General features: G+C 39.3%; 1 long non-coding RNA gene across 2 annotated transcripts in view; it reads left to right on the plus strand.

Moving 5' to 3' along the window:
- The window catches only part of LOC111091083, a 116,457-nt gene that overhangs the window by 71,198 nt on the left and 29,040 nt on the right, over window positions 1–16,219 (plus strand). The window contains exon 4 of one of the 2 annotated variants that reach the window (XR_005373844.1): window positions 4,986–5,141. The exons of the other annotated variant lie outside the window; for it this stretch is intronic. This is a non-coding gene — a long non-coding RNA (uncharacterized LOC111091083). Of the gene's footprint in view, window positions 1–4,985; window positions 5,142–16,219 lie in introns of those variants that run through there. 2 annotated transcript variants of the gene reach the window in all.

Genomic DNA, 16,219 nt, shown 5'->3' on the forward strand with positions numbered 1-16,219 from the left:
TAACGTAGTTAGCGGCGTCAGCCACAGCAGACAAGTAAGGCTTCTCTCTTAAAGAAATCATTCAGAGAATGAGTGACTCTTAAATTAACTGCACGGATCTGGTGGTCAGACACTGGGCACTTCACCCAGGGCTGTCCCCAAGGGGATGTGACATCTCCCCGGCCTTCCCCCCCAGTTGTCCCCCACCTTCTGCTTCCCACCCCCCCAAAACACTCCAGGAAAGTGAGACCAGGACTGCTGGCTGCTTTAAAGGTGAACCCTGGGCCCTGGACTTCTAAGTGGGTGGGAAGGGAAGGGCATCAAATGAAAACCCAAGGGTGTATTACCTATTTTCAGGAAGCAGGACTCAAAACTCATAACTGAAGGACCTTGAATTTTGACTTTGAGCATGTCCAATGGTCACCATGAGTGTCTCAGAAGGCCACACATGCACACAGTAGGCACACACGTGTGCCTGCAGCCTCCGCCCGGCTCACCCACGGCGGACCTCTTCGGCTTCCCAGCACACAGAGTCCACCTCAGCAGTTACCTGGCAATGTCAGCAGGGGCTGCTTCTGTTTTGTCTTGTGTTTTTTAACTGTTAAACGAAACTCACGAATTTTATATCATCTATGTTGTGTGTGGTAAGGTTCAACTGCAAACCAGGCGCAGCAGGCATTACGATCAGAAGGTATATCACAGTGCAGGGATAATCGGCCAACGGGGTGTCAAAAAGGCCACATTCCCGAAGCCACCAGTACAAGTGCTTCTATCAAATCAACATCAGAAAGTTAGTTAATAAACATATGAGGTGTCAAAAAAAAAATATGAGGTGTCAGATATATATATATTTTTTTTCATCTGTGAATTAGTGCGTAGCAGAAAGGACTTTAGAAATGGGCTCTCTCGACAGAAGGAAAGTGTGTTGTAGACGACTCCTCAACCTTGGACAAACATTGAGTAGGAATCTAGTGACACTTGTCAGGATGGGGCCCAAAGTGTGATTCCTGTGTCCAGCCACTAGATCAGAGCACCGAGGGCTACGCTCTTCTGACACCGATGTACTAGAACCCTGCTTCTGGAATCGCGTTGCATCTTCCCGGAGTGAGCCTTTTGTGTAAGCTTTGGTCCGAGCACCCTTCACCCCCCCAGCCCATTTATTGCCCTCCCTCATACCCTTCAGCCAATCAAACTTATGCTTCTCTTAGAAGATCAATTTTGAAAATCCCCAGTCCAATCTAAGTTATAATGGAAAAAAAAAAAAGAGAGAGAGAGAGAGGCCGACAGTTTATCTCACTCTGAAATTATAGACCTAGTCCAATATTTTCTTTCTTTCCTTTATGCTTTTTTTTTTTTTAATTTCAAATATGAGTGCATGAGGTAAAATCTCATGCTGAGAACTGCTTTTGGGTCATAATTTGCAATATGTGTGTGTTTGCGCTTGAGGTATACGTACTAGTAGGAGATATTTTGTCTTTTGCGCAACAACTCATAGACAAACTCTGTTATGAGACATTTGGATCAAAAACAGCATCCTTCCTGCTAGGGATCTAACCTATAAACTGGGAAAAGAATCATGAGTATTTTGGCGAGCAGGTGCTCTCAGCCTTCTGATTATCCATCCTCAATTTCGGTTTAATAACTAGATTGAGCAATACCCTTGTCGGCTGCCCTTCTATCTCGCCCCCTGGGGATGCTGTGTTCTATTAACCATCTCCATAACTCTCTACAGGCGAAGCTTTCCTGGCTGCTCCTCCAAACTCAACACTCATAATGAAATTATGCCCACCTGGCCCTATTATTCCTGGGACCCTATCACCCCCATTGCTATCAGAAAGCTAAGTTCTGTAAGAGTGTCTCCTAGCATCAGTCCAGACCAAGAGAGAATGATCATCATCATATCATGATGGTTGTGCCACTCTCACCAATGCATTTTTTTAAAAAAATATGTATATATATTTTTAATTTTAAGTCCAGTGTAGTTAACATGCAGTGTTATGTTACTTTTGGTTGTGTTTCAACAAGTCCATATATAATACTCAGTGCTCATGAAGTGTAATTCTTAATCTTCTTCACTTATTTCACACACCCCACCCCTGGAACCCTCTGTTTGTTCTCTATAGTTAAGAGTCTATTTTTTGGTTTGTTACTTTCTTTGTTCATTTGTTGTGTTTCTTAAACTCCACATATGGATGAAATCATGTGGTATTTGTCTTTCTCTGACTGGCTTATTTCATTTAGCATTATACTCTCCATGTCAGTACAAATGGCAAGATTTATTACTTTTTATGTCTGAGTAATATTCCATTGTATATATACTCCACATCTTCTTTTTTTAAAGATTTTATTTATTCATTCATGAGAGACACAGAGGCAGAGAGGGGCAGAGACACAGGCAGAGGGAGAAGCAGGCTCCTTGTGGGGAGCCCAATGTGGGACTCGATACTGGATCTCCTGAATCAGGCCCTGGGCTAAAGGCAGCGCTAAACCGCTGAGCCCTCCAGGCTGCCCCAAATCTTCTTTATTTATTCATCTATTGATGGACCCTTGGGCTGCTTCCATAATTTGGCTGCTGTAAATAATGGTGCTATAAAACAGAGGGGTGCATATATCCCTCTGAATTAGTGTTTTCATAATTTTTTTACTGAGCAGTGCAATTGTTGAGTAAAAGGATAGTTCTATTTTTAATTTTTTGAGGAACCTCCATGCTGTTTTCCACAGTAGCTGCATCACTTTGCATTCCCACCAACAGTACATAAAGTTCTTTTTCTCCACATCCTCGTCAACACTTGTTGTTTCTTGAGTTTTTTGTTTTAGCCATTCTGACAGGTATGAGGTGATACATCTTTGGTTCGATTTGCATTTCCCTGATGATGAGTGATGTTGAGCATCTTTCCATGTGTCTGTTGGTCATCTGTATGTTTTCTTTGGAGAAATGTCTACTCATCTTCTGCCCATTTTTAATTGAATTATTTGTTTTTTTGGTGTTGAGCTGCCTAAGTTCTTTATATATTTTGGATACTAACCCTTTATCAGATATGTCTTTTGCAAATATCTTCTTCCATTCAGTAGGTGGTCTTTTCACCAATGTATTTTTTATCACTGTCCTAAATGGGGAATCCTCTAGGCCATCCCACAGAAGAGTGTTGGCTTTTGGGATTTCCCACCTTATCTACTGCATCTCAGTTTTCTGAGCCTTTCAATACCTTCTTCCACTTTCAATCATGGCAGTTCCGTCTTTTCTACTTCACTAAATTTGTGCCATCATTGTCTTTTAGCTTCCCAGAGCTAGCTCATCTGCACATCTACCCAGATTCTTTGGGTCCCTGCCAGGGTCTTAAATCCTATATATTGGTAGAGTGCTCCCATCTTGACAAAGTTTTCCTTTTCTAACTTTATGCTCTGCCCTCCTTGATCAGCAACTTTGGTCCCATACACATATCCCCAGCTAGATTCTACAGCTTCTTTGTGATGCAGTCCCTTTCCTCTTTTAGCAGACTCAGGTCTTCTTGATCTATATTATAACTTAGTTATAGTTATTCTTCTGTATCCAGGAAGAGAAGTGGGGGTACATCCTGAAAGGAGTTTATATAGTCTTGCCAGTTAGAACCTTCACCATTATGTACAAGAGACTTTCATAGAGAAGAGTTGGCCATTTCTGTGGAACCAGAAAATACAGAGGGATCTGGGGATTCAAGACTTTTTATGCACTGATCCAGATGCCCCCATCCCAGTTTCAGGGTCCCACTCTTTCCCAAGTAACACCCTGGACTTTGTCTAGCTGAATCGCTGAGATTGAGAATTCAACCTCAAGAATTCTGCAACTCTTATAATTCAGTGATGAGTCTGATCTTCGCTTTTCTCTGCCCTCTGGTTGCAGATGAAATTTTGTTTATTGGCTGACAAGGAGACTCTCTGGTTTTCACAATTCGCTTTGAATTATTATTATCAGCCTTAGTTTGCCCCTGTTTTTCTCCAGTGCTTCCGTTGCCTCCAGTGGCAGTCCTCTAATTCAATGATTCTTTAATGACCCCTTCCTCAAAATGCTCCACTACCAAGGACCCTGCCCCACCTGTTCATTCCTATACACCATTATGCCATCCCAATTTACTCTTGGGAAGTACATAGAGGATCCCACTCAGAAACAATGTCTGTGCATGAATGAATGAAGTAAGACTGAATAGAAACAAGAGTCAAATTGTGATGCAATCACTTCATAAGCCTCATATGACCTCATAGCAAGCTCTGAGGCTGGGACAGTTCTTCACATTTGCCCCATCTTAAGGCAAAGAAGCTTTGTGCTCTTACTTCAACCAGCTACTTCTGGGAAGTGTGCTTGATCATATAGGCAAGGAAGCCTTCTTCAGTTTAGAGCAATTCTGGGATTCTAACAATCCCCACAGCTGGAAGAAAGAAGGCAGTCCCAAACGGGGATCTGGGTAGCACTTGACATCACCCATTTGTGGATTTTTTAGGTAGTTTCTAGATTCCTTTGATAGGCCCATTCATATTTGTAAAGCCACCTCCTAGTATGGTGTCTGGCATATAGTTGATATAAAATAAATGTGGTTGACTCAATGAATGCAGATGGTATGGTAAGGGAAGGAAATCAAGTATAAGATGGAGACAAAGTTTAGGGATCTAGACATATTGGGATTGAGAGATCATTGAGACTTTTTTCTACTGGTGTAGACATCTAGTAAACACTTGGATGAATGAGCTTAAATCTAAAGGAGAAGTCAGGTTTAAAGCAATAATTTGGAGGTCATCGGGATGTGAGTACTGTTAGAGCTCCTCTTCCTTACTAGCAGCACCCTATTTTAAAAATAAAGTAAACTGTTTTCCAGTGCTCTTTGCAGATGGATGTAGCTATGTGACAGGATTTTGGCTAGTGAAAAGTAAGTTCATGTTATTGAGGAGAGATTCTTTAAATACTCTGAAGGAGGGTGACAGACTCAACTAGCTCTTGTCCTTTTCTTATCCTCCTGATGCCTGAATATCTGCAGATTTTACTGTTGGAGCTGCAGCAGTCATGTTGTGACTGACCACGACCATGAGAGAAAGGCTAGCAGACATCAGCCCCAGCATCCTTGAGCTGCTATACTTGCGCAGGATGGCCCATCTGTCATATGAAAGAAAAATAAACTCCTGTCCTGGGCTCACTTCTCTTTTCTCATTCTTCCATGTGGCACATGCAATCTATAACTGATAATTATCTTGAATAAGATGGCCCCAGGAAAGAATTTAGAGTGGGAAGAGCAGATGCTGGCAGAAATTCTGAAGAACACTAATGTTTAAGGAGTAAAAGAAGAGCAACCTAAGAAGACGACTGACAAGATAACAGAAATTACTTGCTGATATAGAAGAGGCCAAAGAAAGTGAAATCACTGAGGACAAAGGAGTAATCAACATTTGAAATATGGCAGAGGAGTCCAATTAGATGTGTCCATTGGATTTCATATTCAGGACTTTATATAGTTTTAGTGCTACAATTGAGAAGACATTGCTTAATATTGAATTATGATGATTCATTCATTCAACAAATTATTATTGAGGACCAAGCAGGTACAGGGTGCTATATGTATGATGATAATCAAAACAGCCCGAGAGCTTAGAATATCATCATTGATAGACATTTCCCACCGGCTATTAGTGGAAATGTGAACATTTGTAGCTTTGGGTTTTTGAGATGGCTGGTTAAAATTCTGTCTGAAGTTTTTAATACAAGGGCCATTATACAGCCTACATTACACAAATACTTATTCATACTTTTTTTGCACATCATGGAAATCCAAATCTTTTAACCACATTACAGATGCTGAAAAGCCATCGGGTAGAACTTATGGGTGTGTCTTGGGGAGAAAACTATGAAATTAGCTCAAAAGTCAACTACACCCACTCAACCAGATGTGACTGAGCTTGTGCTATTCCATCTATGTTGTGTGAATAACTGAAATAATGGAGAAGAGAGCTTGAATCAAAGAGCACATACCTATATGTGTAGATAATAGCAACAGAGGAATATCTAAAACGTGGTTTGAAATGAAATGAAATCACATCAAGATGCATGTGAAAACTTCTCGTTTTTTTCCCATTTTTATTCCACCTATTATGTTCATAGACAGTTTTGAAATCCAGATTTGAAAATCCAATGCATAGCCAGTAGCACATCACGTTCATTTATCCTTGCTCCAGCAATTGTTAGAATTCCCTCGTGGTTCATGGTAAAAATCATTTCATGAAGTACATAGAGTTGCCCCATCTTGTTTTAACTTGTATGCCAGAAAAATATTCCACTTCAGGGGAATTGGGTGGCTGGGCTTGAGCTTCTTGCCAGAGCAAGTGATTTCCGTTCTTTCCCCAGGCACTATAGCTCTACAGGCTAGTAATGCTGTCAACTTAAGAGGTAAGTCAAAGCAACAATAGGAACTAGTTATTTACAGGAGGAGAAATGAAAGGGGTTGGAAAGATTTTTTTAAAAAACGGGCTAGAAAATATATATTATTTGCACACTGGGTTTGCTAGATATAGATCAGAGCAGGCATGGGTGGGGGTGATGACAAGGAAAGATAACCAGATTTCAACTTCTCCTAAGTACCTGTTTGAGAGAGGTGAGTGAGACTTCTTTCTGTTAGGGTCACTACAGTTTGTATTTCTAACCTTCCTGACTCAACAAGAGTTTTCCCAAAGGGCTTCTCAGAATAAAAATAGTTTCTCAAGTTTTGGAAGATTCTGTGTCCTCAAGGTGTTTCGCTGTTCTTAAGATGTATGAAGAGCACAGAGTCAAGGAAAATTATAGTAGGATGATTTTGCTAATTATTGTTGACCCTTTAGACATGTTCATTCAGTATTTACATGGAAATTTTATCAAGCATTGTTTGTATGCAAAATAGTAAAAAGTATGCAGTAGGGATGGATAAAATGCAATCATAATTTGGTTTAACATATTCAACCAGAATAAATGAATCATATAAGGCTTATATACTATATGAATGATATGTTGTATGTATAAATGACAGAAGTCAGAATAGATTGACTCAAATTGTTTTTTTAAATATATATTTCCTTAACATATTTATCAAAGCTATTCCTGTAAGAAGATGAAGTTGGTGAAATGCCTATCCTTGTGCCTATTGAAATTAAATTTACACTGGTTTTGGAGAGTTTAAAGATGCATTAGGTGATAAGTCTTTAGAGTAAAACAAGCAGGCAAACAGATAAACCAAAAAAAAAAAAAAAAAAAAACTTGTAAGTTTAGGGAAAACAGGAAGGGTTGCAGGAAAGGAAAACTAATCATAGAATCCCCACATTGTTCAAATGTGAATAATATGTACATACTCATAGTAATGTAAATAATATATATTGATACTCAAACTACTCTATGACTGTACCCGTAGGATAGAAAGAAGATGAAGGTTTGTAGGTGTGTGCGTGTATGTGCATGGGGGTCAATAAATACCGCTTACACTGAAAAAAAAATAGCAATATACTATAAGCATACTACCAAGAAATGTAACTGTAAATACTAAGATAAGAAGCTAAAAATGTTAGTGATTAACTCTGGGGAGCAGGAAATGATGAGAGGGCAGTGTTTGGGGACTGCTGTTTCCTCAACAAGCTCAGAGTTTAAAATCTAATTTTGTTAAAAATAACTACTTAAAATCTAAAAATGCAAGTTATAGCACAGCATGTAATACAAAAAGTGCATTTATATATGTATTTAAGAGGTCTTTAAGGATTAATTACAGTTAATAATTCTTATTTCTGAGGAGTGGAATTATAACAAGGGAGAGAGGAGGAGGAGGACTTTCATACACTTCAGTAGTTTTGATTTTTTGAATAAGCATATATTACTTTGTAGAAGTTATCATCTCTACCTAAATTAAGATTTGTGTATGTTAAAAAATAAAATAAAACCCTGAAAATTAAACAATAATTTCACTTATATAGGACTTGTTTGTACACAATTCAAGCACGATATATGAATTTTGAAACTCAAACAAATTGGCTAAGTTACCCATTTGTTATTTGGAGACTTTAGTTTGGAGAAGATATAGCTGCATGATGCACAGGAACAAAGTCTGATCAAAGGGCATATTTGATGAGGTTAAGTAAAATCATTGCACATAAAAGCATTTTAAAGTGCAGAACAAATGAATGTATTAATTATAACACCTGAAGAATATGTAGATAAATAGTAAACCACACTATTGGGTGGGCAAATGGCAGCCCAGAGACACATTCTTAAAAAAAGATGACTCAGGGGCCCCTGGGTGACCCAGTCAGTTAAGCATCTGCTTTCAGCTTGGGTCATGATACCAGAGTCCTGGGATCAAGTTCTACATCAGGCTCCCTGCTCAGTGGGGAGTCTGCTTCTCCCTCTGACCCCATCATGCTCTCCCTCACTCAATCACTCTCTCTCTCTCAAATAAATAAATAAAATATTTTAAAAATTGACCCAAGTGTGCCAGCGTGGCAGTCTGTTAAACCTCCAACTCTTAATTTCAGCTCAGGTTGTGATCTCAGGGTCATGAGATAGAGCCCAGCTGGGGCTTTGCACTCAGCTTGGAGTCTGCTTGGGATTTCCTCTTCTTCCGCCCCTCCCACCCTCTCTAAGATAAATAGATAAATCTAAAAAAAAAAAAAAAAAAAAAAAAAAAAAAAAAATGACCCAAGGGACTTCCAGAATTGATAATCATTCAAATTCAAATACCTTCCTAGATAGATAAATGTTTGACTACTGTGGGCCTTAGTATCAAGTATAGCGTTTAAATGAATCTCAACCCCCCTGAGTTGAGGTTAATTGTAAGAAAAGCACATATGGTTAGCTAAATTGGTCAGAGAACTGGTTGAGCACAAATATCTTGCTTTGATCCCCAAGTGGGCAGCCTGGCTTGGTTCTATGCCTTAGCCACAGACTGTACTTCCAAACCCAGTAGTCTCAGAACTTCATGCCCTTGGCCACAAAGGGGATTAGACAGAGGAGTGTGGTTAATCCTGTGCATATCCATCCACACTACCAGACAAAGAGTTCAAATAATGTTCCACTACATTAGGTAACGGGCAACACATTTTATGAATGGAAAGCATATTACTATTTCAACACAGATGCTGCTTTACTCCTACTGGGAGTTGTGGCTCTTAGAACACCTCTGTTTTCTCTAGGCTAAGATACATAGAATCTCAAAAGTAGAAGGGATCCTGTAGGTCTCTTGCTCCACCCCACTGCATGATACAGAACGTTTCTGTACAGCATCCTTTGAAAACATAGTATAGTCACTGCTTGATTATTTCCGGTAGTAAAGGGAGTGAGGACTCTTACTGCATCAGTGGGAGTGAGAGTTGTCCAAAATTCCTCCTGTTGATGGGACCATTGATCCTAGTTTTGCTTCCTGCCAAAATATTGAATAGTCTTAATCTTTCTCTAAACTGTGTTATAGACAACCTATGTTTTCCTATGCCTTTTCTAATTCTGACAAAAGTATTTCTTTAATCATTCTCCAAAAGCCTACTTTTTATATTCTTTCATATTCTTTATGATCCAGGTATGTTCCAGGTTGTCAATGTACAGTTCAAAAACCTTGAGATTTGTCCACCTTGTGCAAGCAGCACCACCACCTTCTTGCTCCATACAATTTCTTACCTGTAGAGTTCTACAAACATAGCACAAGAAAGAAAAGCCCCTGGCAGCTCTAAGCCCAGTGAGCCTTATGCTGGCCTCCTGAATCTTACGCTGGCCCTTCCTCTGGGGTGTAAAAAGCACCAGAGCAATAAATCAAGGACCAAATTGAAATATCGAGTTTATTTTGAGAAAGTAAATAACCCTTCTAGTCGCTAACACATTCTTTTGTGACTTACGTGATTTCCAAGTCATTGCCATCAACAAAATTGAAGGAAGACCTAATCAAGTTATTAAAGACAAATCACTAGAAATGGCTTTTTTTTTTTTTTTTTTAGAAATGGCTTTTTAAACGGTAGATCCCTATGCAATTATGTAACTCAGAAAATGTTAAAGGGATTTTTATAATAAAAGTCCTTCCCTTCTCATCTATTTACCTATGCAAACAAGTTTTTTAATGCTTACAACCACAAAAACAAAAAAATAGAATCACCATAAGGATGAACTCTGTTTAACAATAAATAATATTTGTTCACAGGTAAGTTCAATTCATCGTTTCTTCTTTATTTAGAGAGAGCATGAGTGGGAAGGAGGGGCAGAAGGAGAGGGAGAGACAGACTCCTAAGGAGGCTTGACCCGGAGCCAACTATGGGCTCCATCTCACAACTCTGAGATATGATCTGAGACGAAATCAAGAGTCTGATGCTTAACCAGCCGAGTCACCCAGGAGCCCCTGAAGTTCAATTCATCTTATTAAGAAATACATCTTTGCTGTGATTTTGCTTTTTATTCTCATTAAGTATTACACACTTATCCAACTGTGTAATAATTTATGCTGTTTGGTCAGTAGTATGCTAATAATAATTATCTTAATTCATGACATTTTAAATAAAAAAAGCCCATGATTATGACATTTTTTAATTATATATTTACATATATACACTTTTTTTTAAGTCATAGAATGACCAATAAAAGACTTTCCAACATAAAGATATGGAAAAGTGAAATGGAAATATAAGTTTACATTAAAAAAGGAACAATATAAAATTTTATGCAATTAAGAGGGGAATGTTCCTGTAGTTTAATAATGGATGATCGTAAATATGAAATCATTAAATTATATAAATTTTATTGGATGCTTCTATTTTTAAAGATTTTATTTATTTATTAATGAGAGACACAGAGAAAGACACAGAGACACAGGCAGAGGGAGAAGCAGACTCTATGCAGGGAGCCAGATGTGGGACTCGATCCCGGGACCCCAGGATCACGCCCTGGGCCGAAGGCAGCGCTAAACCGCTGAGCCACCCAGGGGTCCCTATTGGATACATTTAAACGATTGCAGTAACCATTTCATTTTTAGATGTCAGTGTTACCAACGTGCCAGAATTTATATTCTTAGGAAAAACTTAAAAATTATATTCTTTAAAACTGCTCATGATGAAAATTTATAGATGTCAAACTTTAACTATATGAAGGTCCATTTTTCTTTGTTAATGAAAATCAAACTTATTTTAGGTGGTTTTTATAGGACCATAAGAGCTTGAATATCACTTCCCTATGTCTTTCACTAAGAAGATTGGTGCCACTCATCCACACTCTGGACTAATTAGGACACAGAAACTGGAGGAGTGTCTCAACCACATAATCCTTTAATGCCCGTGGTTGAGGGCACTATACTGAAAGCTGAGACAATATACTTGAGTCAGGACTGGAGCGGAGGTGGAGGGATGGGTCTGAGCCAAGAACGGCATAGATAGGATTATACACAGCTCATCCCATTACTCTTACACACTGCAGTAGACCTCGCCTACTAGACTTTTCTAATGAAAGTGATGTTTCCCCCACTCTCTATATAGACATCAAATATTTGATGTTTTCATGTCAGGTAAAAAAAAAAAATACTTTAAGCACAGTTTGAGCAGAATATATATATTTCACTTATCTGTGTGCTTTTTAAATTGTCAAAATTTAATGACTATCAGAATTCCATTTGTGGGTTCTCCACAGCCAATTTTAGTCATACTGCACTTAAATGACTGAAATCACTCCTTGCTTATTGATTTTTCATACCACATGAAATGAAACCCTTTCATGAGTTTTGCAAAAACAGATAGAAATGCTGCCACAACCTTTGATTTAATTCAAGGGCCTCACTTCCTGCCTGATTGAGCTCATGTACTTCTATGGATAGTTATTGAGCATCATCAGAATAGCCTCATGAGTCAGTCCTTTGAGGAAAATGGGAGTGGGGCTTCTCTTTCCTGAGCAAAAGGATGTCTTCCTCACCAGGGCCCAGCAAGGAGACAATGCAACGTGCATGTGATTGACTCTGGTGTGCTCTGAGGATGGGCACATCCTTCAAAAGAGGCCAGAGGCTCATTTGGCAGCCACCAAAAAAAGGACATTTCAGAAATTGTTAGGCTTTCATCTAATTTTGCAATTGCTTTGAAATAAACTTTCAATGATTGCAGTCATTCCTAAGCTTGGCTATATTCGGAACGAGTTGGCTCACCCTAATTCAAATATAAATATATAGGTGCCTCTGGGTGGACTCGGTTAAGCCTCTGCCTTCAGCCCAGGTCGTGATCCAGGGGTCTTGGGATCCAGCCCCACATCAGGCTCCCTGCTCGGTGGAGAGTCTGCTTCTCCCTCTTCTTCTAACCCTCTTAAAAAACAAACACACAAAAAACAAATATATAAATAGATACGAAGAATAAAATAAAAAGATTCATTTTCTCTCCCTAGCACCAGTATAACCATACTTCACGGAATAAGGGAGTTGTATCTCCATAGTTCCTTCTGATACTCTCAGTGGTAATGATGCTCCTCGATGTGGCAATTCGGTGGAAAACCACCCCTGGAATTACAAGAGTAGCCAAAAGAAATACCCTGTTGATAATGGATCAATAGAATCATAAACTTTCAAAGGTAGAGATAACATACGAAGCAAGCTGGTCCACTGCCTGCTTCCAGATGAGGTAAACTGAGGTCCAGTCAGTTCAGATCACCTATTCAAAGATGAATGATGGTGCAACTAGCACTGGAATCCTGCTCTCCTATTTCAAGGTTTTTCTTATCCTTTGCTTCTCTGGTATAGATACATGAAAGAGATATGTTGCTAAAGTAATGGAAGACACTTCTCTCCCCTCAGCAATTTTATTGATTAGCAAACCCAATAGACAATCTAACTTCCCTCTTCCTTGCCTCCCCCACTGTAGAAGCCAGTGAAGCTTCACTACCCAAAAGAGTGTCCCCATGAAATATTTTGTAAACTGAAATGGCGCAAAGCAAAACAGCAGTTACAATTAGTTTATATGGAAAACATTTTTTGAGCATCCCCAGACCCCAAAAATAGCCTCTCTAAGGCTTTGTTGATAGGTTAAGACACACCTTACACATGGATGCATAAAGCAAATCAAGATACAGTACAGATGCTCACAGACACAATTCAAAGATCCAGTGGCTTGGTGTAGAGCTGCCAAGCAGAGTCCCTGGGGAAGGAGCTTACGGGCCATTCCCGTTGCTTGCGTGCGCACTGCCTCCGTAAGGGCTCACTGGAAAATGCTGAATGGTTATTTTCAGTTTTCTCCTTTTCTCATAAAAGTGAAAATCCTCTTCAGATTCCTTTCAGTTGGTTAGTGCAAACAGGCACTAATGTAAATCTTTGGTAAAAATGAAGCGATGTATAACGTGAACTTTGAAAACCTTGGCCCTGTCCTCCCTTCCCTGTACCTTGTGGTTAGAGGTGCTCATTGACACAGTTCTGTCCAATAAAATGCAAACTGAATGTCTGCTGGGGTTCAAGAAAAGATCTTGCCTTTTTGTATAAAAGACGTCTAGCACTCCCAGCACGCCCATGGTCTTTCTCTCTTTTTCTGCCTTGAGTACATTTCTGCAACACGGAACTGAGCCGGCCGTCTTATGAAAGAACATAAATGAAGAAATATCCGAGAAAATTACAGAGATCCCCTGACAAGTTTAGGTCACTGAACTGTCAACAACAGCTACTTATTTCCAAATGTTCTGTTACGTGAAATAAAATAACCACCTTTTTGTTTAAGCCACTATATTTATATCTTCTGCCCCTTGTGTCCAAAATCATTCTTTTCCTGACGTTTCCCTTCCACATTTTCTATACAAAGACAAAGGAGGGCAGCCCTGGTGGCTCAGCGGTTTAGCGCCGCTTTCAGCTCAGGGCGTGATCCTGGAGACCTGGGATCGAGTCCCACGTCGGGCTCCCGGCATGGAGCCTGCTTCTCCCTCTGCCTGTGTCTCTGCCTCTCTCTTTCTCTCTCTCTCTCTGATGAATAAATAAATAATTTTAAAAATCTTAAAAAAAAGAAAGAAAGAAAGAAAGAAAAAAAAAAGACAAAGACAAAGGAGATCTAGGACACCCACTCGGAAACCCAAATTAAGGGTAAATGTGTACCTGACGGCTTAGGTCACCTGAGGAAATTTGGACAGCACTTGCCACCTGTCTATCTGAATTCTCTTCTCTACTTTCAAAGTCACTTCTTACTGTGCTTCAAGTGGCCCTAAAAGTCATGTCCAAGTCCTAACCCTTTGCTGAGAATGTGACCTTATTTGAAAATAGTCCTTGCAGTTGTAATCAAGTTCAGAATCTTGAGATGAGCTCATCCTGAGTTTGGGGTCAGCCCTAAATCCAATGACTAATTCCTTAAAAGAGAAAAGAGAGGGAGATGTGACCCAGTCAGACTCAAAGAGGAAAAGGACATGTGTAAGGATGGAGGCAGAGCTAGGAGGGCAGTCGAAACCCAAGCAATAGCGAGGACTGCTGGCAGCCACGAGAAGCTAGGAGAGGGGCATTGCGTTCAGAGCAGCGTGGCCCTCCCCATACCTTGGTTTCAGACTTCTGGCCTCCAGAACTGTGAGACAATAGATATCCGCTGTTTTAAGCCACCAAGTTTATAGTGGTTTATTGTGACATCCCTAGAAACCATTACCTTCCCAAAGATGCCTAGTGTTTTGATGCTGCAGTAATTTTAAGAGGATATCTTTTCCTCTGTGCAGAAAAATAAAAGAATTGAGCCAAATGATGTCTCCAAGAGCTAGCAGTTATCTTGGACTATAGTCAGTCTCTTTGCTTACCTTGCTGTTTACTTCTAGGAGGCAAAAATTACTGTGAAAGTCACTCTTTCTACAAAACTATCATTAGTAGGATTTGTTTATTAAGAACATGCTATGGGGTTCAGGGTAATCGTAATCATTGGAGAATATGAAAGAAGCCCAGGTGAAATAAAACTGCTGTGTCTCTCTGCCCCAAATACAACTGTTATCAAAGAAGCGGATTTGATAGTAGAAATATAATTTTAATTTTATTGGCTCATTTTGGTGACTTGAAAACTTACACTCGAAGAAAAGGGAAAAAAAAGCCACACTTGACATAAGAAAGACGTATTTCTAAAATGATGAGCTTCACTAGGTTATTCAGTCATACTCTAGGCATCCACAGGATTTCAACCGTACTCAGAACACAAGCATTGCTCCCTTGGCAGACCGATTTTTCATAAAATCCCTACTCTGGAATATAGCACAATGTTGGGAGGACTGGCAATTTGGTGGAAAAAACATCATTTCACTAAGTACTCTAGCCATTACCTGATTTATTATTATTATTATTATTTTAAAAGAGAATGAAGGCAAAAGTCATCCAGGGGATGTTTGGAAACGAGCGGGGGTAGTTTATCTTATTGAATCAGTGGGACAGTGATGGGTGGGGGAAGGGCAGCTGTCATTTCATTAGTGAAGGTCAGGGACGTAAACTGTTCTGCAGCTCCCAAGATTCCACAGGATCAAGCACATCCCTCCCCAGACATCAACATCATCCCATTGAGAAATTGCCTAGAGGATCTCCAGGAAGTTCAGCTTCCAACACTCCCTTCTGAGACCCACACATCTTGTCCTCATGTCCACAGCGATGGGAAACTCTCTCCTTTTCCACCCCCACTTTGTATCTTTGGCCAGGACTGTAACCCTAAGCTCTCACCAATCCTTCCTCCTCACTTTCTTGCCCAGGGAAGGGAGAATTTAACAAATTCAACAACTAACTCATTATTAATCAAGAATAAGGGGCTGCATTTTATTTTACATATCCTCTCTTTCTATTATGAATTCTAGTAGAGGCCATATTAAAATTGTAATTAATGAAAGAAATGTTAATTCTACCGGTATATTATTTAATGAGTTCATGATTCATTAACTTGAAAAGAACCCATTTGTTTGCACAAAATGAATCTCAATGATGGGGTTATATAATTATTTAGTATGAATGATGAGAGCACATTTAATAAAATTAGAACAATTTTTAGGTAAATTTTACAGATTAGGATTAATTAATAAATCACATATAATGGTCTTATAGGTTGTATATGTAAATGACATTATTATAATAATTGAAATGTTCCAGTGCAGGTCTACTATAACAACTCCAACTGAAGCACCCTATTCTTACTCTTCGAGTGTAAGTTTTCCAAGTCACCAAAATGAGCCAATAAAATTAAAATTATATTTCTACTATCAAATCCGCTTCTTTGATAACAGTTGTATTTGGGGCAGAGAGACACAGCAGTTTTATTTCACCTGGGCTTCTTTCATATT

The sequence above is a fragment of the Canis lupus genome, chromosome 19 (genome assembly GCF_011100685.1).
Source record: "Canis lupus familiaris isolate Mischka breed German Shepherd chromosome 19, alternate assembly UU_Cfam_GSD_1.0, whole genome shotgun sequence".
Lineage (NCBI taxonomy): Eukaryota > Metazoa > Chordata > Mammalia > Carnivora > Canidae > Canis > Canis lupus.